Source organism: Macrotis lagotis, chromosome 1 (assembly GCF_037893015.1).
Source record: "Macrotis lagotis isolate mMagLag1 chromosome 1, bilby.v1.9.chrom.fasta, whole genome shotgun sequence".
In the NCBI taxonomy this organism is placed as follows: Eukaryota; Metazoa; Chordata; class Mammalia; order Peramelemorphia; family Peramelidae; genus Macrotis; species Macrotis lagotis.
In genome coordinates this window covers 344,462,344-344,487,119 of record NC_133658.1, presented here as the reverse complement: position 1 = coordinate 344,487,119, position 24,776 = coordinate 344,462,344, and the positions used below count along the sequence as shown (strand labels likewise).

Below are 24,776 nucleotides of genomic sequence, written 5' to 3'. Positions count from 1 at the left end.
ACTAGGAAGTGAAGCTGGATTTGAATTCAATCTTCCTAACACAGGCCCAGTACTCTATTCAGTGCACTACCTAACTACCGACTTAGCACATATTTTGTACTTGGTTTTTTTATGGATAGCAATTACCCTTCCAACAGCAGATAAATAAAGCTCCTTGAGGGCAGGGACTACTTGATTTCTGACCTAAATTACCCCCAGGATCTCTATGGTTACCTGATAGTGCTTTATAAATACAAGTTGAATCAATGAATATGAGATAATTATTGCTATTAATGATAATTACAATGTACCCACAATTCTATAACATTGGTGAAAAAGATGGCATTTTTTAAACATTTTATAGATAGGCAAAAATGAAATTCAAAGGAATGAAAGGACATTTACAGAGTCACACTGTTTTTATAAGAAGGTAATTATGACTTACCCCAACCATTTTACTCTCAAAGTCCAAGAATTTCCCAGTAAACCATGTTCTTTTTCATTAAAAAGAAAGGATAAGAATGAAATTTTCTAAATTTTACTATGCCAGATATATAGTTTGTGTAAAGTGAAACTGCTAGAATTTGAATGTATTTTAATTAAGGTTTTTAGAACTTTGAAAGTAAAAGGTTGCAGAACTACAATGGAAAGTGAGCAATGGAAAGATTTTTACTCATGCTCATTTTCAAATCTTCCTTGATAAAAGTCCTTACTTAAACTCCTAGTCTTGAATGATTCATGTCATTAAGTTTCCTTATATCATATTGGCATCTATAACATAGAGGTGCTGCAGAAACATTTTTAAGGCATATTAGGTAAAAGAAAAAAATATGGAAATTGAGGACAGAGTCAAGATGGCAGAAAGAAAACATTAGAGTCTAGCTCTCCTCCCACACCTTTTCAAATAAAATCTAGCAAATGTAGCAGATTTAATTTTGATTGGGCAAAGTCAAGTATAAGTCACAGTAAGTTATTTTTACAGCCAAGGATATTAAGTAAGATAGAGGTTTTCCCAAGGCTGGAGAGGGGCTCTGGTTAGGATAGTCAGTGACTGTGGTGATGGTAACAAGCATTCCTAGACAGTGTCCAGAATCTGAGATGGGGAACCCAAAATAAATCAAAGTTCAAGACATCATGGGTCAGCAAAAGAAATTAAGTGGTAATTTGGAGGGAGCATTATTGAAGCCACAGACAACCTGTGAAAGCCAGCAGACAATACAGAATCTATGATCAAATAAATATTTAACCTAAATTTTATAATAAGGTACTTTAAACACTGCATAAAAGAAAAGGGAAGACATTTTTGGCATGAAAGGAGAACCAGACAATTTTATGCAGATTTTCCAGATCATGGGGGATTCCCCTAATTCACCTATGATATGGAAAGGTTACCTATAGACCTAAACCTAAGTCAGGAACTTCTAGTACACAGACTCTGGAAGTACTGAAAACTTTCAGGCTCTCCAGTCAGAGCTGTGAAAGTAAAAGAACATTAGAAGCCAGACATTTCATGCCTCTTCTCCACCCAGAAGTATGCAGAATCCTAAAGTCAAGAAGTATGCTAGAAGAATGAGCAAAAAAAAAAAAAAAGTTATCATGACAACAAGTAAGATTAAGATGCAGGACAGAAGAGAATGCTTCAGAACAAAAATTTACACATAAAAGCTCAAAGATAAATGAAGGTAAAAAATGATTTTAAAAAGCAAATGATGAAAAGTGGAGGAAAACGAGAAAAGCAGAAATATATAAAAAAGAATTGAGAATTAACAGTTTGAAAAAAGGCACAAAATTTTAATGAAAATAACTTTGAAAATGATATTCTCTTAAAAGAAGATAATGACTATACAAGACATCAAGAAGTAATAAAACAAAGTCAAAAGATTGAAAAAACAGAAAACCAACTGACCTGGAAAACATCAAGATAATTTAAGAAACACTAGACTCCTGAAAGCCATAAACAAAAGATCCCAGACATTATATTTCAAGAAATCAAAACCATCTAGATGACAAAGTAGAAACCAGAAAGTCACCAAGCACCTCCAGAAAGAAACTCCAAAATAAGAACTACTAGGAACATTATAGCCAAGATCCTGAGTTCCTAATTCAAAGGGGGAAAAAAAATCTATAAGCAATCAAAAAAGAAAAAAATTAAAGAATACAAGTGAATTGTTCTGCAGACCCGTCCAATTACCTCCTCCCCCAAAGTGTGTAACAGCCCCATCCTCTCGATGGAGAGACTTCAGGGCCTAGAGTGAATAACCTCTGAAATGGGACTGTACCACCACAGTTGCCTGCAAGGAGTTCTGGTTGCTTGAGGTCTTGTCACCTACTTCATATACGGTAAGAACTGTCTGAACTGAGGAGCCATAGTCAAGATCACACAAGATTTAGCAGCTATCACTAAAAAGAAGTGCAGTTTGGAATATAAGAAGGGAAAAGATGTAGTTTCACAACAAAGAATAACCCAAGAATATGGGGAAAATTTTCTCCCATAAATGGGATGCACAGAATGGAGTTCATACAACAAGGACAGTGTGGGGGAGCAGATAACACTAGAACCTCACTTTAATCTCAACTGATTAAAGAAGGGAAGAATATACACAGAGGAATACATTTTTCCCAGATAGTAAATAAGACCTATTTAAAATAAGGGAAGTTGTTCTGCCAAAAAAGGTACCACATAAAATGAATTCAAATCAAGGCTAAATATATATCTTCCAAATGGGAAAAGTTAAATGAGCTATAGGAAAAAAATAGTAAAACTAAAATATTGTTGAGACCACAACTTGCTCCTCTCAAACCAAGATAAAAGGCTAGAAAAACAATTAAAGATCTCCCATTATGTACCAAAATAGATATCCTAAAATTCAAGTTAAATGAAGAAAACTCAAAGTTAAAAAAAAAAAAAGGATTAATAAACTATACAGACTAGTTCTTTTTTTAGGAAAAAAAATATAATAGATAAGCAATTCACTGATTAACTGTGAAAAAGAAAGAAAAAAAATACCAGTATCAAAACTGAAAAAAAGGTGAATTCAAGCCTTTTCGGCGTCCATCAGGGCCAGGTCAGCTCTCCTGCTCCAGGATGCAGCTGGGGCCCGGCGGTGGCGCAGCAGCGGGGGGCGCCCGGCACCGTAAGTGGCCCATGAAAAGGAGGGTGCTTGTGGCAGAGCCCGCCTTGGCTGACCCCCACCAGCTCTTCCATGACACGAGCTCAGCCTATGGACCTGGGGGCTATCCAGCCCACTGGGGCGCTGGGGGCTTGGGCTACGCTTCCCCCTCACAACCAGCCTTCCTCTCTGACCCTGTGTCCAACATGGCTGTGGCCTATGGGAGCAGCCTGGCAGCTCATGGCAAGGAACTGGTGGACAAGAATATTGACCACTTCATTCCCGTTACCAAGATGAAGTATTACTTTGCCATAAACACTGTGTATGTGGGGAAGAAACTGGGACTCTTGGTGTTTCCCTATCTGCACCAGGACTGTGAGGTACAGTACCAGCAGGACATGCCTGTGGCCCCGAGGTTTGACATCAACGCCCCCAACCTCTACATTCCAGCTATGGCTTTCATTACATACATCCTGGTTGCTGGCCTGGCTCTGCAGGCTAGCTCAGCCCTGGCCTGGCTCACAGTGGAGGTACTGGCCATCCTGCTGAACCTCTACCTGGTCACTGTCAACACAGACCTCAACACCATAGACTTACTGGCCTTCTCGGGGTACAAGTATGTAGGGATGATTGGTGGGGTCGTGACTGGCCTGCTCTTTGGAAGGACTGGCTACTACTTGGTGCTCAGCTGGCGTTGTGTGGCCATCTTTGTCTTCATGATCCGAACCCTTCGACTGAAAATCCTTTCAGAAGTGGCAGCGGAGGGCGTCCTGGTGCGGGGGGCGAGGAACCAGCTGAGCATGTACCTGACGATGGCTATCGCTGCTGCCCAGCCCATCTTCATGTACTGGCTCACCTTTCACCTGGTCAGGTGAGGGGCCTGGGAGGCTCCTCTACGATGGCCACAGTGGGGACTGGAGAGGCCCAGGCCACTGACCAATGAAAACGCAAGAAGTATGAAGTGGAGCCCGGAGGGGAAGGGGAAGGGCCCATTGCTCCGGCCTGAGCTGCCAGGGCCCCACGATCCCTATCCCCAAAACGTCCCTGGCCCTTTGATTGGAGCCTACTGCTCTTCCACAAAGATTCATCTCCTTGCCTGTTGTGCTTGAGCCTAGTCCCCACCCTTGTTGCCCCAAGGAAAGCCCATCTGCCTCCCCATCTCTTCCTCCTTCCCCAGTCCCATCCTCTAAGGTGCTTAGAGACCTCTAACTGCACAGCATGCTCCAAGCTGGAGCTGCCACCCATGGGTGTCTGTTACAGGGAGAAATAAACCCCCTGGGGGTGCTGCTGAAAAAAAAAAAGGTGAATTCAAAAAAACTCAGTGAAAAATAAATTTTATAAAACTCCAACTTTTCAGGAGCTTTTTGTCCACAAATATACCAACAAACTGACAAACTAAATTAAGTGGATAAATATTTATAAAAACTATAAATCACCCAGATTAACAAAACAGGAAAACAAAATATTTAACGGTGCAAAGTGCAAAAGCAAACACAAACAACATAGCATCAACACAACTGTATAAAGGTAGGTGCATACTAACTGGTCTGCATTGTACAGACAGAACAAATCCCACAGATTGATTGCAAATTCCATGTGATATGTTCCATCTGTAATACTGCTTAAAAACACAAAAGGAAATTAATATCAACAAAATTATTTCTTATGGAATTTAAAAAACCTAATATGCATTCTATGCAAATTATTATTTTTATTTACTTTATTTTTTCCACTCATGAAAATTAAAACCCACAAGGCAGGCTGCATAAAATCGCACTGCATGCTGTATGTGGCCCATGGGTTTTGAACAACCCTGACCTAAATTCTAGATGGGTCAAAACAAAGAAAACTAGATCAATTTTTCTAATCAATATAGATGCAGAACTGATGCTGAGCAAGATGAGCGGAACCAGAAAAACATTGTATACCCTAACAGAAACATGTGGGTGATGATCAAGCTTGATGGACTTGCTCATTCCATCAGTACAACAATCAGAGACAATTTGGGGCTATCCACAATGGAGAATACAATCTGTATTCAGAGAAAGAATTGTGGAGTTTGAACAAAGACCAAGGACTATTATCTTTAATTTAGGGGAAAAAAACCCGATATCTTATGTAATCTTGCTATCTCTTATACTTTATTTTTCTTCCTTAAGGGTATGATTTCTCTCTCATAACATTCAATTTGGATCTAGGTATACCATGGAAACAATGTCAAGACAAGTAAATTGCCTTCTGTGGGGGGAGGGAGGCAAGAATAGGGGGAAAATTATAAAACTCAAAGTAAATAAAATCTTTAAAAATGAAAAAAAATTGATGCAAAAATTTTAAATAAAATATCTGCCAGGTTACTACAGCAATATAGCACAATCATAAACTGTGACTACAATGGATTTTTACCAGAAATATAAGACAGCTTCAAAATTAGGAAAAATATCATCAGTTATGAACATATTAATAGCAAATCCATAAAATCATATGACTATTTCAACATGCAGAAAAACTTTAAGTTTACATTAAATTTTTCTGTTTGTACAAAATCTTTTACATTTTTATATGACCTCTCTCCTCTATTTTTAACATTTATTTATTTTCATATTACTACAAGAGTCCCTTATCTCCCCACAAAGAGAGAAATCTCAAGAAAAATAATAAAGTGAAAGGAAAAGAAAAAATGTACATCAGTCTTCATTCAGATACCATTAGCATATATATATCTCTGGGATGGAATTGCATTCTTTATCATAAGTCCATTAGAGGAGTTGCTTCAATTATTTTCCCCCTACAATTTTTAATGATAACTGTAGTTCCCTCCATTCTATTCCTCCCTACTCCCATTTATTCTATTCTCTCTCCTTCTCACATTCCTTTCTTCTCCTTTTTTTCCTCTAGGGTAAGATAGATTTCTATACCCTATTGAGTGTGTATGTTATTTCCTCTCTAAGCCACTTCTGATAAAAATGAAAGTTCACTCATTGCCCCCCCCTTACTTTTCTCCTGTTCCACTCCACTGCAAAAGCTTTTTTTCTTGACTTTTGTATAAAATATCTTAACTCATTTTATCTCTCCTTCCCTTCCCCCAGTACATACCTTTTCTTGCCCATTGACTCCATCTTAATAATATACCTTCATATTCAGTTCCCTTCTATGCCTTGTCTATATATGTTCCTTCTAACTGCTCTACAAAATGAGAAGGTTCATATGAGTTATCAGTATCATCTTCCCAGGCAGGAATATAAATTGTTCAACATCACTGAATCCCTCATAATCTGCCCTTCCCATCCATCCTGTCTGCTTTGCTTGTGTCCTGTACTTGAAGTTCAACCTTTCTGTTTAGCTCTGGTCATTTCAATAGAAAGTTACAAAGTCCCCCATTTCAATGAATGTTCATCTTTTCCCCCTGAAAGAGGATGTTCAATTTTACTGGGTAGTTGACCCTTTGTGGTAATCCAAGCTGTTTCCCCTCCCACAATATCATATTCTGAGCCCTATGAGTCCTTAATGTAGAAGCTGCTAAATCCTATGCAATCCTGACTTCACAATATCTGAATCATTTCTTCCTGGCTACTTGTATTATTTTCTCTTTGACTTGGAAGTTTTAGAATTTGGCTATAATATTCCTGGCAGTTTTTATTTTGGTATCTCTTCCAGGAGGTGATCAGTGGACTCCCTCAAGTTCTATTTTATCCTCTGCTTCTAGGATATTGGGGCAATTTTCCTAGAGAATTTCTTTAAAAATGAAATCTAGGCTCTTTTCCTGGTCATGACTTTCAGGTAGCCCAATAATTTTTAAATTAACTCTCCCGGTTCTGTTTTCCATGTCAATTGTTTTCCCAATGAGAAATTTTACATTTTCTCCTAGTTTTTCATCCTTTTGGTTTTATTTATTATTTCTTGATTCTTCACAAAGTCATCAACAAATTTGGCAAGAAAGTCATCTTTCGGGGCAGCTAGGTGGCACAGTGGATAGAGCAAGGCCCTGGGATCAGGAGGACCTGAATTCAAATCCGGCCTCAGATACTTAATAACTATCTAGCTATGTGATCTTGGATAAGTCACTTAACCCCACTGCCTTGCAAAAAGCAAAACAAAACAAAAGCAACTTTCCTTTATTCAAAACACAGATAAATGTGTTTTAAAAGTACAGATCAGGTCAGCTAAGGGGTACAGTGGATAGAGAGCACTGGCCCTGAGTTCAAATCCCACCTCAGATACTTAATACTTATTTAACTGAGTGTCATTTAACCCTACTGCCTTGCAAAAAAACAAAAAATGCAGAAATCCTTAGGAAATTACTTACTAGAGATTTCTGCCCAAATTGACATTGATAATCTGACAAGTCTAATAATAAGCCTATCCAAACAAGGAAATTAGATTTGTCTGTAAATAAGTCATTGAGAAACTGCTCCTGATCCTCACTTGCCTTCCTTAATTCTATGTTCTCTAAGTATTTCACTCATTCATTCAACAAGTGTTTACTTTTCTATTATGTGCCAGGGTACTGTGCTAAGTACTAGGGATACAAAAAAAGAACTAGGTCTACATTCGAGAGAATTTACCTTTTAGAACTTTCTGCCCATACTACTGAAAACCTCCCTGATTATAATTTGCTGTATCCAGTCTTCTTTTTAAAAAAGTATTTATAGAGGCAGCTAGGTGGCGTAGTGGATAAAGCACCCGCCCTGGAGTCAGGAGTACCTGGGTTCAATTGCAGTCTCGGGACATTTAATAATTGCCTAGCTGTGTGGCCTTGGGCAAGCCACTTAATCCCATTTGCCTTGCAAAAAAAAAAAAAAAAAAAAAACCTCAAAAAAAGTATTTATAGAATTTTTTGTAGTAGTAAAAAGACCCTGTGCCCATGTCCCCCACTTCCTTTCAGCTGTTCTGTAAGAATTGACAGAAGTTCCCTTTCCCTAACAATTCATGGTATTCATACTACTCGGATATACTGGAAACTATTAGCTTCAAGCCTGATGTTCTGCGACCTTCTCTGGTCTCTTCTATCTGCCTGGAGAGAAGGGGCTGTCTCACTTTTCTCTACTGATATACAGAATTTATCCAATCATTCATTTATAGAACTAGAAACAAAGTAGATGCCTATCAATATGTGAATGGTTAAACTTACATGATTACAATAAAATATTACTGATTATAAGTGATATGAAAATACAGGTAGAAGCAGGGAAAGATTTATATGAAATGATACAATACAAAGTAAACAGAATCAGGAAAACCATATAAACAATGATTATAACCATGTAAATAGAAACTGAACAGTGAATAATTTTAATGATTAAGCTTGGTACCAAAGACGACAGGAGAAAATGTACCCCTCTCTTTGCAGAAATGTAAAATAAATGCATATACAATCAAACAAAAAGTTTGTGCTGATTTAGTTTGGTTAAGTTGCTTTATATACTTTTATATTTTTATTATAAGGAATGGCTCTGCCCAGGGGGTATTAAAGAGGGGAAGATCATAAATGGAAATCAAAGTATTATTCAAAACAAATGTTCCTACTGGAAACAATTAACAACTTTGGCATAATTGTGGCATATAAAATAAACCCACATAAATCTTCAGCATTTCTATATATTATTAACAAGATACAGCAGCAAGAGATAAAAAGAGAAATTTCATTTAAAATAACTTCAGACAACATAAAACACTTGGAAGTCCACCTGCCAGGACAGTCACAGAAACGTTATGAAAACAACTATAAAATACTTTTTTTATAAATAACTGGGCAAATATCAATTGCTCATGGTTAGGTTGAGCTAAAAACAATAGAAATGACAATACCTCAATTATTTATTTAGTGCTATACCAATCAAATTTCCAAAAAATACTTTAGTGTGCTAGAAAAAAATGGTAACTAAATTCATATGGGGGAACAAAAGGTCAAGAATATCAAGGGAATTGATGGAAAAAAATGCAAAGGAAGGGGGTCTAGCCATATTGACCTAAAATTATATTATAAAGTACAGATCATCAAAACTGTTTGATACTGGCTCAGAAATAAAGTAGTGGATCAGTGGAATAAATTAAATACAAAAGAGACAGCAGTTTTAAATAACGATAGTAAATCTACTGTTTGATAAACTCAAAGATTTTAGTTTTTGGGATAAAAATTCACTCCTTAATTAGAAAGTGTTGAGAAAACTGAAAGACAGTATGGCAGAAACTAGAAATAGGCCAACATCTCCTCCTCCATACCAAGATAAGGACAAAATGAGTACAGAAATTCAGACATAAAAGGTAATATAATTATAAGTCAATTGAGAAATCAAGGAACAGTTTAACCTATCAGATCTATGGAAAGGGAATCAATTTAAGACCAAAATATGAGATAGAGAACACTATAAAAAACAAACTGGATAATTCTGATTACATTAAAAAGTTTTTACACAAATAAAACTTCCGCTATCAAGATTAAAAGGAATGTAGTAAATTGGGACACAATTTTTACTAGTGTTTCGGGAAAAAGGATTTATTTCCAAAATATAGAGAACTGAGTCAAATTTATAAAAAAAAAAGTCAGTCCCCAATTAATAAATGGTCAAAGAATATGGAAAGGCAATTTTCAGGCAAAGAAATCAAAGCTATCTATACTCAAATGAAAAACTCTTCTAAATATCATTATTAGAGAAATGCAAATTAAAGCATCTCTGAGATACCATTTCACACCTTTCAGACTAGCCAACATGATTAGAAAGGATAATGATCATTGTTGGCAGGGATATGGGAAAACTGGGACACTAATGCATTGTTGGTGTAGTTGAAAATTAATCCAGTCTTTCTGGAGAGCAATCTGGAATTATGCCCAAAGGGCAATAAAAACGTGCATACACTCTGATCCACCAATACCACTACTGAGTCTGTATCCAGTAGAGATCATAAAAAGGGGCAAAAATTGCACATGTACAAAAATATTCATAGCAGCTCTTTTTGTACTAGCAAGAATTGGAAATTGAGGGTATGTCCATCAATAGGGAAATGGCTAAACAACTGTAATATATGTAAGTGACGGAAAACTATTATTCTGTAAGAAATCATGAGGGACAGGATTTCAGAAAAACCTGGAAAGACATGCATGATTGATGCTGAGTGAAATGAAAGTGAAAAGAATCAGAAGAATACTATACACACTAACAACAACATGAAGTGATGATCAACTATGATAGACTTGTTCGTTTCAGCAGAACAATAATCAAAGACAGTTTTAAAGGACTTGTGATGGAAGATACCATCTGTATACAGAAGGAACCATGAAGTTTAAATGAAAACTGAAGCTTATTATCTTCAATTTTTAAAAGTTGCCTTATATATTATGTCATTTTGTTATCTGTTTTCTTTCTTTTTGGATTTGATTATTCTCTCACAACACATTCAACATAAATCTATGTTTAGCATAGCTACAAGTATAAAGTCTTGATTACAAATTGTAAATAAGCAAAACTTTGCAAAAAAAAAACTGGTTAAAACTACCATGGTATCTTATTGTCTGATCTTGTTACCTCTTAGACTTCTCTTTAAGGATATGATTTCTCTCTCATCATACCCAATTTGGATCAAGGTACAACATGGAAACAAAGTAAAGACTGACAGAGTGCTTTCTGTGGGGGGTGGGGGTGGGGGGAGGGAAGCAAGATGGGGGAAAATTGTAAAACTCAAATAATATCTTTAATAAAAATAAATTTTAAAAAATACCATCGTATGCAGTTACAAAAACAAATAAAATATTTATATACAAAACCAACAAAATCTACCAATAAATTTTTAAAAAAAGAAAATTAGAATATTGTCCTCCTCCACTACTATGGCCCTTCCATTGTTTTCCATATTCTTTCAAAGTTTACTGACAGTAGCTAAGCAATTAAAATTGTCATCTTTTTCAGTAAGCTGATAATTCATCTATGGCAGTCGCCTGAAGTAATTAGGTCTTACCACCTTCCTGAGCATTCAAATCCCTTTATCTTTTTTCTCCATCTTTTCCAATCCAAAAATTATTCTGATTATGAAGAACAATTTAAGTAATTCAAAAGAATCAGGAAAACCCTGAATGAAGTGACTTGAGTGAAGAAAGCAGGTACCAAAATATATGTACACATAAATAAAATTATCGTTAAACATTCAGTTAAACACTATGGAATATTCTAGGTTCTATCTTCTTAGAAACAAAGAAATTTCCAATTTGATGAAGTACAAAAAGTATATAATTCCATATTCTATTTTGGGCCATCTGGTTTAACTTGTTTTGAGTAGACAAATTTTTTGGTTTCAGTCTTTATGATTATTAATAACTTTTCTTTAAATGAGCAAAAAGTCAAATGCAAGATCATTCTTCTTAGCAGAGAAAATCATAACCATCCATATATTCTTTACTCCTGACAAAGTTGTCCTTAGAATTCTTGTCAGTCATAGCTTAACTAAACTTTAATATTGCGAAATTCTTACAGATCTGCCATTTTAATATTCATACTTCATTAATAGAATAGCTAGTAGGAAAACCTATTAGGAGAGACATAGGTTTATTACTCAAAATACTGGAAATGCTAGCAAACCTTATGAAGTTAACAAAGAATACTCAAAATGAAGTGTCCAAAAATACATAAAAAATAAGAACCTTTGCTTAGAAAACCACATTTTAACATTATCTACAACTATATTTTTAATTAATTTGTTACATAGTCTAATTACACTTTAATCGGGTTTTCTAAATACTCAGCAGGGTAGGGTAGTCAAAACCTCAACCCTAAATGAGTCTACTACCCAAACCTGATAAGAACTGTCCATCAAGTATACCACATCAAGCACACAATGAATGACTTACAGGATTATATTCAACATTTTATAGTCACAAAGTTCTTTTTGATCATCTCATTTTATCCTCCAAGCCTTTGGAGTGAGAACATTGTCTCCATTTTATGAAGAGGAAAAATAGTATGCTTCGATCTGTATTGTATTCATGTACAATCAGTTCTTTCTCTGGAGGCGATAGTTTGCTTCATCATTAATCCTTTGAGATTGTCTGAGACTGTCTTAGATTATCCTATTGCAGAGAACAGCTAATTCATTTACAATTCTTTATCAAACAATATTGCTATTACTGTATACAACATTCTTCTGGTTTTGCTTACTTCACTTTGCAATGGTTTCCAGGTTTTTCTGAAATTATCTGGCTGTTACTTCTTACAGCATAATAATATAATATCACATATATACCAGTTTGTTTAGTAAATCCCCAATGGGTATCCCTTTGATTTCCAATTCTTCGTCACCACAAAAAAAAAAGAGCTGCTATAAATATTTTTGTACAAATAGGTCCTTTTCTGTTTTTTTTAAATGTCTTTGGAAAAAAGACCAAATAATGGAATCAAGGGGTCAACAAAGGGTCAACATAGTTCCAAAACTGCTCTCCACAATGGTTCGATCAGTTCACATATCCACCAAAGGCATAGCTAGGTGATGCAGCCACTACAACACCTGCCCTGGAGTCAAGAGGACCTGAGTTCAAATGCAACCTCTGACACTTGACACTTACTAGCTAAGGGTACTGGGCAAGTCATTTAATCCTGACTGCCTCCTTTAAAAAAGGGGGGGGGGGCAAAGTCAACATGGCAGCATGAAGGCAGCATTCCCTGCCTGACAACTCTGACCCCCAAACCCCCAAAAAAACAAACAAATGAGGGCTCTAGCCAAAATTTAGAGGGGCAGAACCCACAGAAAGACTGAGTGATACATTTTCCCAGTCCAAGATAACTTAGAACCTCCACAGGAAAGATGTGCTTCACCAGGACCTGGGGTGGGAAAAAAAGCCACTGGGCAGCCCAGCCCAGCTCAGCAAAGCCCAGTCCAGCGCAGTCCAGAGATCACCAGCAACAGCTTGAAGGGGAGAGGAGAGACTCTGCTGCACCTAGGTGAGCGTGGAGTGAGGAGCACCGACCACAGAACCTGCAGTGAGAATCGGGAGAAAGCAGCCTGCACCCCCCTGAGATGGTAAGGAAAGTCTACAGAAATCTCTCTGATCTTCCTGGGGCAGGACTCTGCTGTTTGCCTACACTCAGACCCAGGTTGCAGTTTGGGCTTCCATACTAAGATAGCGGAATCCCACCTTATAGCCCCAGGGCAGAGGGCTGTACTGTGGTCATCTACATATCAAAGCACAAGCTAGAAAGCATAAGACCTTGGAGGAATAAAGGTCCCAGTGGGGTTCCCCCCCCCCAAAAGAAACAACCCCAAATCCTTGGAAGTGCTGTAAATTAGCCTTGGGCTGAGGAAATGAGTAAACAACGGAAAAAGAAGGATCTGACCATAGACAATTACTTCAGTACTATGGAAGGTCAAAACACATCCTATGATGATGATGACAAAATCAAAGCTTCTGTATCCAAAACCTCCAAGAGAAATAGAAAATGGGCACAGGCTGTGGATAAGCTCAAAAAAGACTTTAAAAAGCAATTAAGGGAGGTGGAGGAAAAATTGGGAGGAGAAATGAGAGCAATGCGGAAAAATCATGAAAACCAGATCAAAAGCTTGGTGAAAGAGATACAAAAAATACTGAAGAAAACAGTATGTTAAAAACCAGTTTAGGCTTAATGGAAAAAGCAAAACAAAAGGCAAATGAGAAGAATGCCTTAAATAGCAGAATTAGCCAGCTGGAAAAGGAGATAAAAAAGCTCTGAAGAAAGTAACTCCTTCAGATGCAAAATGAAACTAAAGGAAGCTGATGACTTTGCAAGAAATCAGAAAGAAATAAAACTCTCCCAAAAAAGCCAAAAATTAGAAGAAAATGTGAAATATCTCATTGGAAAAACAACTGACCTTGAAAACAGATCCAGAAGAAATAATTTGAAAATTATTGAACTATCTGAAAGCCATGACCAGGAAAACCCTAAACTTCATTTTTCAAGAAATTATACAGCAAAATTTTCCTGAGATCCTAGAAGCTTAGGGTAAAATAGAAATTGAGAGAATTCACCGGTCACCCCCTGAAAGGGATCCCAAAAGAAAAACTTCCAGAAATATTATAGCCAAATTCCAAGGGGGCAGAGCCAAGATGGCTACATGAAGGGATCTAGTATTAGGAGCAATCTGATAAAAACTCATAAACTAAGGACTCTAACTAAACTTTCGAGAGACAGAACCCACAAAGGGACCCGGTGAGGCAGTTCTCCTACTCAAGGTAACCTGGAAAAGAGCAGAAAGGTTCTGCTCCCAGGGGCCGGAGGGGTGGCCTGCCAGAGCATAAGAACTTCAGCCTCCCGGAGGCAGCCCCAGGCTGGGAGCCGAGCTGAGCTGGACCCCGAGGAGCACCAGCACAAAGTGGGGGAACAGCGGGGACCTCTGCCAGAGCGAGCACATGGAGCCCAGACCTCAGGGCACACAGCAAGCAGCTTGGTCTTTCTGCAGCCCAGAGCCAGAAACAGAAGCAGGCAGAGCTGGTAAGCAGGAGCCCCCAGGGCAGGAGCCCATTGAGCTGAGTGAAGAGAGAGTGCTGAGCTCTGTCCTCTGCCCCTGGAACAGGACTCTGGGGTTCTGACCACATTCAGATCCTGATCCCACTCTAGGCCCCCCATAGAACAACAGGGCCCCCCCCACCTCGGCCCCTTGGCCGAGGGGGGGCGTTTATGGTCATTCACAGACCAGGAGGGAGGACAGAGCCTCACACACTGAGACCCTTGTGGGAGTGTACCAAAAGCTCAGGAAGCACCCCAAAAAACAGGCTTAGGCTGGGAAAACGAACAAGCAAAGAAACAAGAGGAAGACCATTGAGAAATATTTTGCAAATGAGCCCAAGAAGGATCAAAATACTCAAGTCTGAAGATGAGGAAGCACAAGCTCCTGCATCTAAAGACTCCAAGAAAAACAGAAATTGGGCTCAGGCTATGATAGAGCTCAAAAAAGACTTTGAAAATCAAATGAGGGAGTTGGAAGAAAAACTGGGAAAAGAAAGGAGAGAGATGCAGGAAAATCATGAAAATGAAGTCAGCAGCTTAGTCAAGGAAATCCAAAAAAATGCTGAAGAAAATAGCATGCTAAAAAACAGCTTAGATCAAATGGATAAAACAGTTCAAAAAGTTATTGAGGAGAAGAATGCCTTAAAAAGCAAAATTGGCCAGATGGAGAAAGAGATAAGAAAACTCTCTGAGGAGAACAAATCCTTCAGACAAAGAATAGAATTCAGGGAGATTGATGAATTCACCAGAAATTAGGAATCAATACTTCAAAACCAAAAAAAAAAAAAAATGAAAAATTAGAAGAAAATGTGAAATATCTCATTGAAAAAACAACTGATATGGAAAACAGACTTAGGAAACATAATTTAAAAATTATTGAATACCTGAAAGTAATGATCAGGAAAAGAGCCTTGACATCATTTTCAAAGAATTACTACAGGAAAATTGCCCTGATATTCTAGAAGCAGAAGGCAAAATAGAAATGGAGAGAATCCACCGATCCCCCCGAGAAAGAGATCCCAAAAAACCAACCCCTAGGCATATTATAGCCAAGTTCCAGAACTCCCAAGTCAAAGAGAAAATATTACAAGCAGCCAGAAGGACACAGTTCAGATATCGTGGAGCTGCAGTCAGGATCACACAGGACTTAGCAGCAACTACATTGGAAGCTGGTAGGGCTTGGAATACAATATACTGGAAGGCAAAAGAGCTTAGAATGCAGCCAAGAATGAGCTACCCAGCAAGGCTGAATGTCCTCTTCCAGGGAAAAAGATGGACTTTCAATGAACCAGGGGGATTTCAAAGGTTCCTTTTGGAATGGCCAGAGCTGAACAGAAGGTTTGATCTTCAGATACAGGACTCAGGTGAAGCATGGAGATTGGAGGAGAGGGGGGAAATATGAGTGACTTAATGAGGATGAACTGCATGTATAGAAAAATGATACTGCTAATATTCATATGAACCTTCTCAGTTAATAGAGCAGGTAGAGGGAGCTTTTATAGTTGAAGCACAGGAGAAAGCTGAATTTGAAGATAAAATATGGTGTAAAATGGAGTCAATAGAAAAAAAGGGAAATGGAATGGGAGAAAGAAAAAGGAGAGGGGGAATAGGCCAAGATATTTCACATAATAAGATTTTTTTTATTACAATGAGCTATTGCAATGATATGGAAGGGGGGAGGCAAGGGGGAATGAGGGCACCTTTGCTCTCATCAGAGATGGCTAGGAGAGGAAACAGCATATATACTCAATGGGGTATAGACATCTGGAGTAAGAAGGAGCGGGGAGCAGGAGGAAGGGGTGGGGATGTGATAAAGGAGGAGAGGATGGACCATGGGGGGACAGTGGTCAGATATAACACATTTTCTTTTTTACTTCTTGCAAGGGGCTGAGATTGGAAGGCCTGCCCAGGACCACAGGGCCAGGTGGATTCTGGGCCTAAGGGGTGGTTTGAGGGCTCAGGGCTTCTTGGCCCCAGGACCAGGGATCTGTCTGCTGCGCCACTCAGCAACCCTACAGCAGAGTCAGAGTGAAAGGAGAGAGAAAATAGAGTACATGGTAGTGGAGAAATAAGAAAGGAGGGAGTTGTGATCAGCAATGGCAACGGTGGAAAAATATGGAAGTAACTTTTGTGATGGACTTATCATAAAGAATGTGATCCACTCACGACAGAGTTGATGGTGTTGGAACAAAGACTGAAGCACATTTTTTGTTATTATTATTTGGGGGAGGGTGCAGAGCAAGTGGGGCTGGGTGGCCTGCCTGGGGCCACATAGCAGGGTGATCTTTGGGTGTCTGGGGCCAGATTCAGACCCAGGTGCTCCTGGCTCAAGGGCCAATGCTCTGTCTGCCACCCAGCCACCCCTACTTTTATTACTATTGTATTTTATTTTGGGTCTTTTTTTTTAATTCTCCTTGGTTTTTGCAGGGCAGTGGGGATCAGGTGGCTTGCACGTCACATGGCTGGGTGATTGTTGGGTTTACGAGTGCTCGTGGCTCCAGGGCTGATGCCTCGTCCATTGCGCCACCTGGCCATACCTACAATTATTACTATTATTTTTTTAATTTTAATTTTTTTCTCTCCCCTTTACTTTTTCACCCAAGCAAGTCTATCTATATTCAAGGGGGGAGGGGTATTTTGCTTACTTGTAAACAAGTATATTTTATTAATGTAAAAAAAAACCATTTGTACAAAATGAGAATAAAAAATATGACATTCCAGAAGGCAAAAGATCTTGGTTTACAACCGAGAATCAATTAACCAGCAAAATTGAACATCCTCTTTTAGGGCAAAAGATGGATTTTCAGTGAAACAGGGGACTTTCAAACTTTCCTAACGAGATGACCAGAGCTGAACAGAAAGTTTGATCTCCAAGTACAGGATTCTGGTGAACCATAGAGGGAATGGAAGAGAGGGACTAACTTTGAGGAACTTGATGATGTTGAACTGTTTGTATTCCTGCACGGGAAGAAGATATTGATAACTCATATGAACTTTCTCATTTATAAGAGCAGTTAGAAGGGGCACATATAGATAGGACATAGGAAGGAGTGGAATATAATGGTATGATATGGTAAAGGGTTGGAATCAGTGGGCGATGGGGGGAAAGTACTAGAAGGAAGGAAAAGGAGATGAAGAAGCTGAGAGATTTCACATAAGTCAAAAAAAAAAAGCTTTTTAAATAGAGGGGAGGGGGGAAGGCAAGGGTGAATGAGTGAGCCTTCATTCTCATCGGAAATGGCTCAGGGAGGAAATGGCATACACACTAACAGGGTGAGGAAATCTGTCTTGCCCTGCAGAAGGATGGGAGGAAAGAGACAGGATGAGGAGAAATGGGGGGGAGGGAAGGGGGTAATAGGTGATAGAAGAGAGGAAAGATCAAGGGAGAAGATACTCAGATGCAATACACTTTTGGACAGGGCCAGGATGAAAGGAGAGAAAGAACAGAATAAATGAGAGTGGGGGGGAATAGAGTGGAGGTATAGCTAGTGATAACAACTGTGGAGAAAATACAGAAGCAACTTCTCTGGTGGACTTATGATAAAGAAAGGAACTCAGCCCAGAGAAAGAGCCATTGGAATCTGAACACAGACTGAAGTACAATTTTTTTTTCTCTCTCTCTATTCTTGAGGTTTCTCATCCTTATTTTTTTGGGGGGGTTATGTTTATACTTATTCAATTTACATCAATGTATGGCATGGAAACAATGTAGAGACTGTCAGACAGCCTTGGAGGGGTGGGGAAGGGAGGAGGGGGGGGGTGAAATTGTAGAATTCAGAGCCTTGAAAAAAATAATGGGTATAATTGACTATTGTATATAATTGGGAAACAAATAAAATGTTAAAAAAAAAAAAAGAGAGAGAGAACATGTGTTTCAATTTTCCCACATCCCCTCCAATATTTATCAACTTCTATTTTCATCATATTAGCCAATCTGATAGGTATGAAATGGTACTTCAAAGTGGTTTTAATTTGCAATTTTCTTTCTTTTTCTTTCTCTTGTTTTTTGCAAGGCAATGAGGTTACACAAGTAATTATTAAATGTCTGAGGTTGAATTTTAACTCAGGTCTTCCTGACTCCAAGACTGATGCTCTATCTACTGTGACACCTAACTGCCCTTACAGCATTTTTTCATATGACTGTAGATATTTTGCTTTCTTTGTCTGAAAACTGCCTGTTCATATTCTCTGACCTACCTTTTGTGTTTCTATCTCCAGGACTTAGCACAATAACATCTTTATTGTTGCTTAGTTGTTTTCAGTCATGACCCCATCTACGGTTTTATTGGCAAAGATGCTGGCATGGTTTGTCATTTCCTTCCCCAGCTTATTTTATAGATGAGGAAACTGAAGCAAACAGAGTTAAAGTGACTTGCACAGGGTAATAAAGCTAGTATCTGACACTAGACTTGAACTCAAGAAGCCTCCTTGACTCAAGGCCCAAGAATCTATGAATTTACATGTTTAGTAAACCTAAAATATTATTTTCCACTCCTCTCACTTCCCTATTTCATTCACATGAAAAAGACTTTAATATTCTGTTACCACTTTATTAGGAACTTGAATACAGTTAAACCTCATTATGGAGATAATATTATTTTCAAAATTCAAACAGAACCACTATTCCTCCAGCTGATAAGTCATCTTATTAATCTTGAATAAAAATATCAGGAAATGCTACCCAATTCAATCAAAGACACGCTTACATTGTATTTCAGAGCAATCAGGTTTTACTATTCTATTAAGTAATATTCAAAACTTTGAGGTTTTTGAATTCTACTCTAACTTATCATTCCACCAACTTCCTCTTAATTTTCATACTACATTAAACCAATATAGACCCAGGTAGCTGAAACAGATTTCCAAAAAGGGTTAAAATAAATTCTCTTTCTATACTCCTTTCTGTAAACAGCTTAACACAATTAACAAAAAACTGAGAGAAATTCTCAGTGTCCTGACAGAATGATACTCAGACTTAGTTGGCACTTCTTAATTCCAGGTGCACATTTCAAAGTGTATTAACTCATAAGAGGTGGGATTCTAATAGATAAAAGAAAAAGACATGCTACTTTATTGGTCCTCATTTTTAAGTCACTTTCAGAATTCTGAACATAAAATGATGACATTTCACTACCCCCAAAATCTCTAACTTTAGATCACAATCCCTATTTGTTAATGCCTCTAAGATTTAAATCAGCAGGAGACAATTTTTTTAGGGAAAAGATATCACAAAATCTCTGTCTTCCAAATACAGGCATTCAGGAAGAGAAGTCAAACCCAATTCTTCACAATAGTTGATATTAACTAAAATGTCAAATTTCTGCAAACACAGTCCCCACACTAACTCCTATAGGAAACCCTTGGCAACCTGTCTTAAATCACATAATGATCATGAATATTAAAAATTACAGAAACTTACTATACTCATCCCTACAGACAATGCAATGCAATAAAAAAGAACACAGAGGTAGCAACTTTCAACCTAACTTAAGATCAAGTGTCTGACCATTATTCTTTTTAGTATTATTTTAGGCTCAAAGAAAATTGCCTGAGAAGACCCCTACCTAGAGGTAAGGAGTTCATGAATATGGAATACTGCATATGTTGTCATATTACTGATCAATTTTACTTGCTTTTTTCCTCAAGAGAATTTTTATGTTGGGGCAGCTAGGTGGTGCAGTGGATAAAGCACCGGCCCTGGAGTCAGGAGTACCTGGGTTCAAATATAGTCTCAGACACTTAATAATTACCTAGCTGTGTGGCCTTGAGCAAACCAGTTAACCCCATTTGCCTCGCAAAAAAAAAAAAATCTTTATGTTATCATATATTATGATGTTTATTCTAAGTTTTGTCTTCCCTTTGAATTTTATTCTTCTTTCACAACATGAATAATAAATATGTTTAGAATAATTACACATGTAGAGCCTACGTTAGAATGCTTTCTATCAGAGGAAGGAGGGGAAGGAGGGGAAGAAAGGGAGAAAAATGTAAAACTCAAAACTTTGCCCAAAAATGATTGGTGAAAAGTACCCTTGCATGTTGTTCAAAATACAAAAATATATATATATATATATATATATATATATATATATATATATATATATATATTTAAATCTTTATGAATCCCAAAAGATCATCTAAAAAACTACTGGAAACAATTACCAACTTTAGCAAAGTCGCAGGATATAAAATAAACCCTCATAAATCCTCAACTTTTCTATATATATATGACTAGCAAGATACAGCAGAAGAGCTAGAAAGAGAAATCCCATTCAAAGTAACCTCAGACAATATAAAATACCCGGGAGTCTATTTGTCAAATCAGACTCAGAAACTTTGAAAACACTTATAAAACACTTCTCACACAAATAAAATCAGATTTAAATAATGGGGCAAACATCAACTGTTCATGGATAAGTCAAACCAATATAATAAAAATGACAATTCTACCAAAATTAAACCACCTGTTTAGTGTCCTATCAATCAAAATTCCAAAAAATTACTTTAATGAGTTAGAAAAAGTTTTAAGTAAATTCATATGGAGAAATAAAAAGTCAAGAATTTCTAGGGAATTCAATGAAAAAAAGTGTCTAAAATTATGTTATAAAGCATCAGTCATCAAAACTGTCTAGTATTGGCTAAGAAATGGAGTGATGAACCAGCAGAATAGACTAGGTGCAATAGCAGGAAACAATTATAGTATTCTGCTATATTTCTGACAAAGGACTCATTTCTAAAATATACAGAGAACAGTCAATTTAAAAAAAAAAACACAAGCCATTCCCCAATTGACAAATGGTCAAAGGATATGCAAAGGCAATTTACAGATGAGGAAATCAAAGCTATCCATAGTCATATGAAAAACTGCCCTAAATCATTACTTATTAGAGAAATGCAAATCAAAGCATCTCTGAAGTACCACCTCACAGCTCTCAGATTGGCCAACATGACCAGAAAGGCCAACAATGTTGGAAGGGATGTGGGAAATCTGGGACACTAATGTATTGTTGGTGGAGGTGTGAACTCATCCAAACTTTATGGAGATCAGTTTGGAACTAAGCCCAAAGGGCAACAAAAATGTGCATACCCTTTGATCCAGCTACTGGGTCTATACCCTGAAGAGATGATGGAAAAGGGTAAAACACATCACTTGTACAAAAATATTCATAGCAGCCCTGTCTGTGGTGGCAACAAATTGGAAATCAAGTAAATGTCCTTCAATTGGGGAATGGTTTAACAAACTGTGGTATATGTCATGGAACACTATTGTTCTATCAGAAACCAGGAAGGATGGGAATTCAGGGAAGCCTGGAGGGATTTGCATGAACTGATGATGAATGAGATGAACAGAACCAGAAAAATACTGTACACCCTAACAGCAACATGATCAACCTTGATGGACTTGCTCATTCCATCTTTGCAACAATCAGGGACAACTTGGGGCTACCTAGTAGAATACCAACTGTATCCAGGGGAAGAATTGTAGAGTTTGAACAATGACCAAGGACTATTACCTGTAATTTAAGGAAAAAAACTGATATCTTCTTATTCAATCTTGCTATCTCTTATATACTTTGTGTTTCTTCCTTAAGGATATGATTTCTCTCTCAAGACATTCAATTTGGATCAATGTATACCATGGAAACAATATAAAGACTGGCAAATTGCCTTTGGGGGGGAGGGAAGTAAGATTAGGGGAAAAATTGTAACTCAAAATAAATAAAATCTTTAAAATGAAAAAAAAAAACTTCATGGTTAACACACAGTTGTAGTCCCTGGTACTGGAAAGACTATGGCATGAAATTAGTCTGGGGGTTCTGAGCTACAGTAGGGATAAAGTTAATCAGTCTAGCATCAATATGATGAGCCTTGAAGCAGAAAGTTTATAAGTATCTAAAGATAAATTTTCCAGATTGGAATGCTTCCTTACTAGTATGGGATCCCTGAGGGACCACTGCATTTAGGAACAACAATCTCTTTCCCCCTTCAAAACAATTATTATAGGAGAAGGAAGGAGAAAGATACAAAGAAATTAGGTAATGTAAAAACAAGAAATCAAAAGAATTATTTTAAAAATAATGATTATAGGGGCGGCTAGGTGGTGTAGTGAATAAAGCACTGGCCCTGGAGTCAGGAGTACCTGGGTTCAAATCTGGTCTCAGACACTTAATAATCACCTAGCTGCATGGCCTTGGGCAAGCCACTTAACCCTGTTTGCCTTGCAAAAACCTAAAAAAAAAAAAAAATAATGATTATAGAAAAGCATGGAAAGACACAAGAACTAATACAAAGTGATGTAAAAAGATCCAGAAACATACACAATGACTACAACACTGTAGGTGGAAACAACAACAAAATAATTAGAACTAAATGCTACAAAATTACAATGACTAAGCTTGGCTTCAAAGAGGAAATACAGAAAGATTCCTTACTCCTCTTCTTTGCAGAGGTGGGGGGCCATAGATGTGGAGCATTCATTAAATTTTTTTTCAAAGTGTTGAAAAATAAATAATTTTGTTAAACTGCTCTTTTTTCTTACTTGTTTTTTGTTCTTGCAAGGCAATAGGGTTAAATGACTTGTCCAAGGTCACACAGCTAAGTAATTAAGTGTCTGAGGCCACATTTGAGCTCAGGTCCTCCTGACTCCAAGGACAGTGCTCTTTCCACCATGCTACCTTGCTGACCCTTTTTTCTTTCTTATTGTTAAAAGCTCCCTCAGAGATCATGAAAAAGTGTATAAACATCACTTGTACAAAAATATTTATAGCAGCCCTGTTTGTGGTGGCAAAGAATTGGAAATTGAGTGAATGTCCATCAATTGGGGAATGGTTGAACAAACTGTGGTATATGTATGTGGTGGAACACTATTGTTCTATTAGAAACCAGGAAGGATGGGAATTCATGGGATCCTGGAAGAAATGCATAAGCTGATGCTGAGTGAAGATGACCAGAACCAGAAAGAACACTGTACACCCTAACAGCAACATGGGGGTAATGATCAACCTTAATGGACTTGCTCATTCCATTAGTGCAACAATCAGGCACAATTTGGGGGTATCTGTGAGAGAAAATATCACCTGTATCCTGAGAAAGAATCATGGAGTTTAAACAAAGAACAAAGACTATTATCTTTAATTTTAAAAAATATTATGCAATTTTGCTATCTCTTATAATTTATTTTTTTCCCTTAAGGATACGATTTCTCTCTCATCACATTCAATCATGGAAACAATGTAAAGAATAACAGATTATTTTCTGTGGGGGATAGGGGGAGAGAAGATTAGGGGGAAAATTGTAAAATTCAAAATAAATAAATAAATCTTTAAAAGCTCCCTTAGAAAAAGAAGTGAGCTGCAGTAGGAAATGTGACGTAAAATAAAAGATAATAAAAATGTATCAAAATAAAACAATCACGGGGCAGCTAGGTGGTGCGGTAGAGCACTGGCCCTGGAGTCAGGAGTACCTGAGTTCAAATCTGGCCTCAGACACTTAATAATTACAAGGCTGCGTGGCCTTGGGTAAGCCACTTAACACCACTGCCTTGCAAAAACCTAAAAAAAATAAAAATAAAAAAATAAAAAATAAAGCAATCGGGGCAGCTAGGTGGCACAGTGGATACAGAACTAGTCCAGGAGTCAGGAGAACCTGAGTTGAAATCCAGCCTTAATCCAGACACTTAATAATTACCCAGCTGGGTGACCATGGGCAAGTCACTTAACCCCACTGCCTAGCCAAAAAAATAAAAATTAGGATCCTCTAAAATAAAATAATCAAGTATTAAGTATGTGTAAAAAACATTGTACTATCTTAATAAGATAGTACCTACTGTCAAGGAACTCACATTCCAATAAAGGAAACAACATATGAAGGTTTCAGTTACAAATAAAATTTGGAAAAATCCATAATCCTTAGGTAGCAAAGCAGATATTAATGCTTCTTCCTCAAAATCTATTCCATTGAAATAATGGTATCAGTTTCTGATGAAGAATTATTTCAGTATCAATGGTAGGTAGTACTATTATCTCCTAACAGATGAACAAAGCATAAGGTCAGATCCTTTCTAAATTCAGAATTCTTCCTACTAAACTGCTACATTTTATAAACTTCACATTACCCTGCACCCCCATAAAGTTGTTATGAGCAAAGCACTTTAAGAATTATACGGGGGGGGGGGGGGGCAGAACTGAAAGAAAGCAAGAAATTCTGGCAGTTCTCTCAGACCACT

General features: G+C 37.5%; 1 protein-coding gene and 1 pseudogene across 3 annotated transcripts in view; one reads left to right on the top strand and one right to left on the bottom strand.

Annotated features, from left to right (window-relative positions):
- Positions 1 to 24,776, bottom strand: part of ASXL1 (ASXL transcriptional regulator 1) — a 74,693-nt gene that overhangs the window by 17,323 nt on the left and 32,594 nt on the right. The window lies entirely within an intron of this gene.
- On the top strand, positions 1,576 to 4,040 carry LOC141506063 (protein YIF1B pseudogene; annotated as a pseudogene).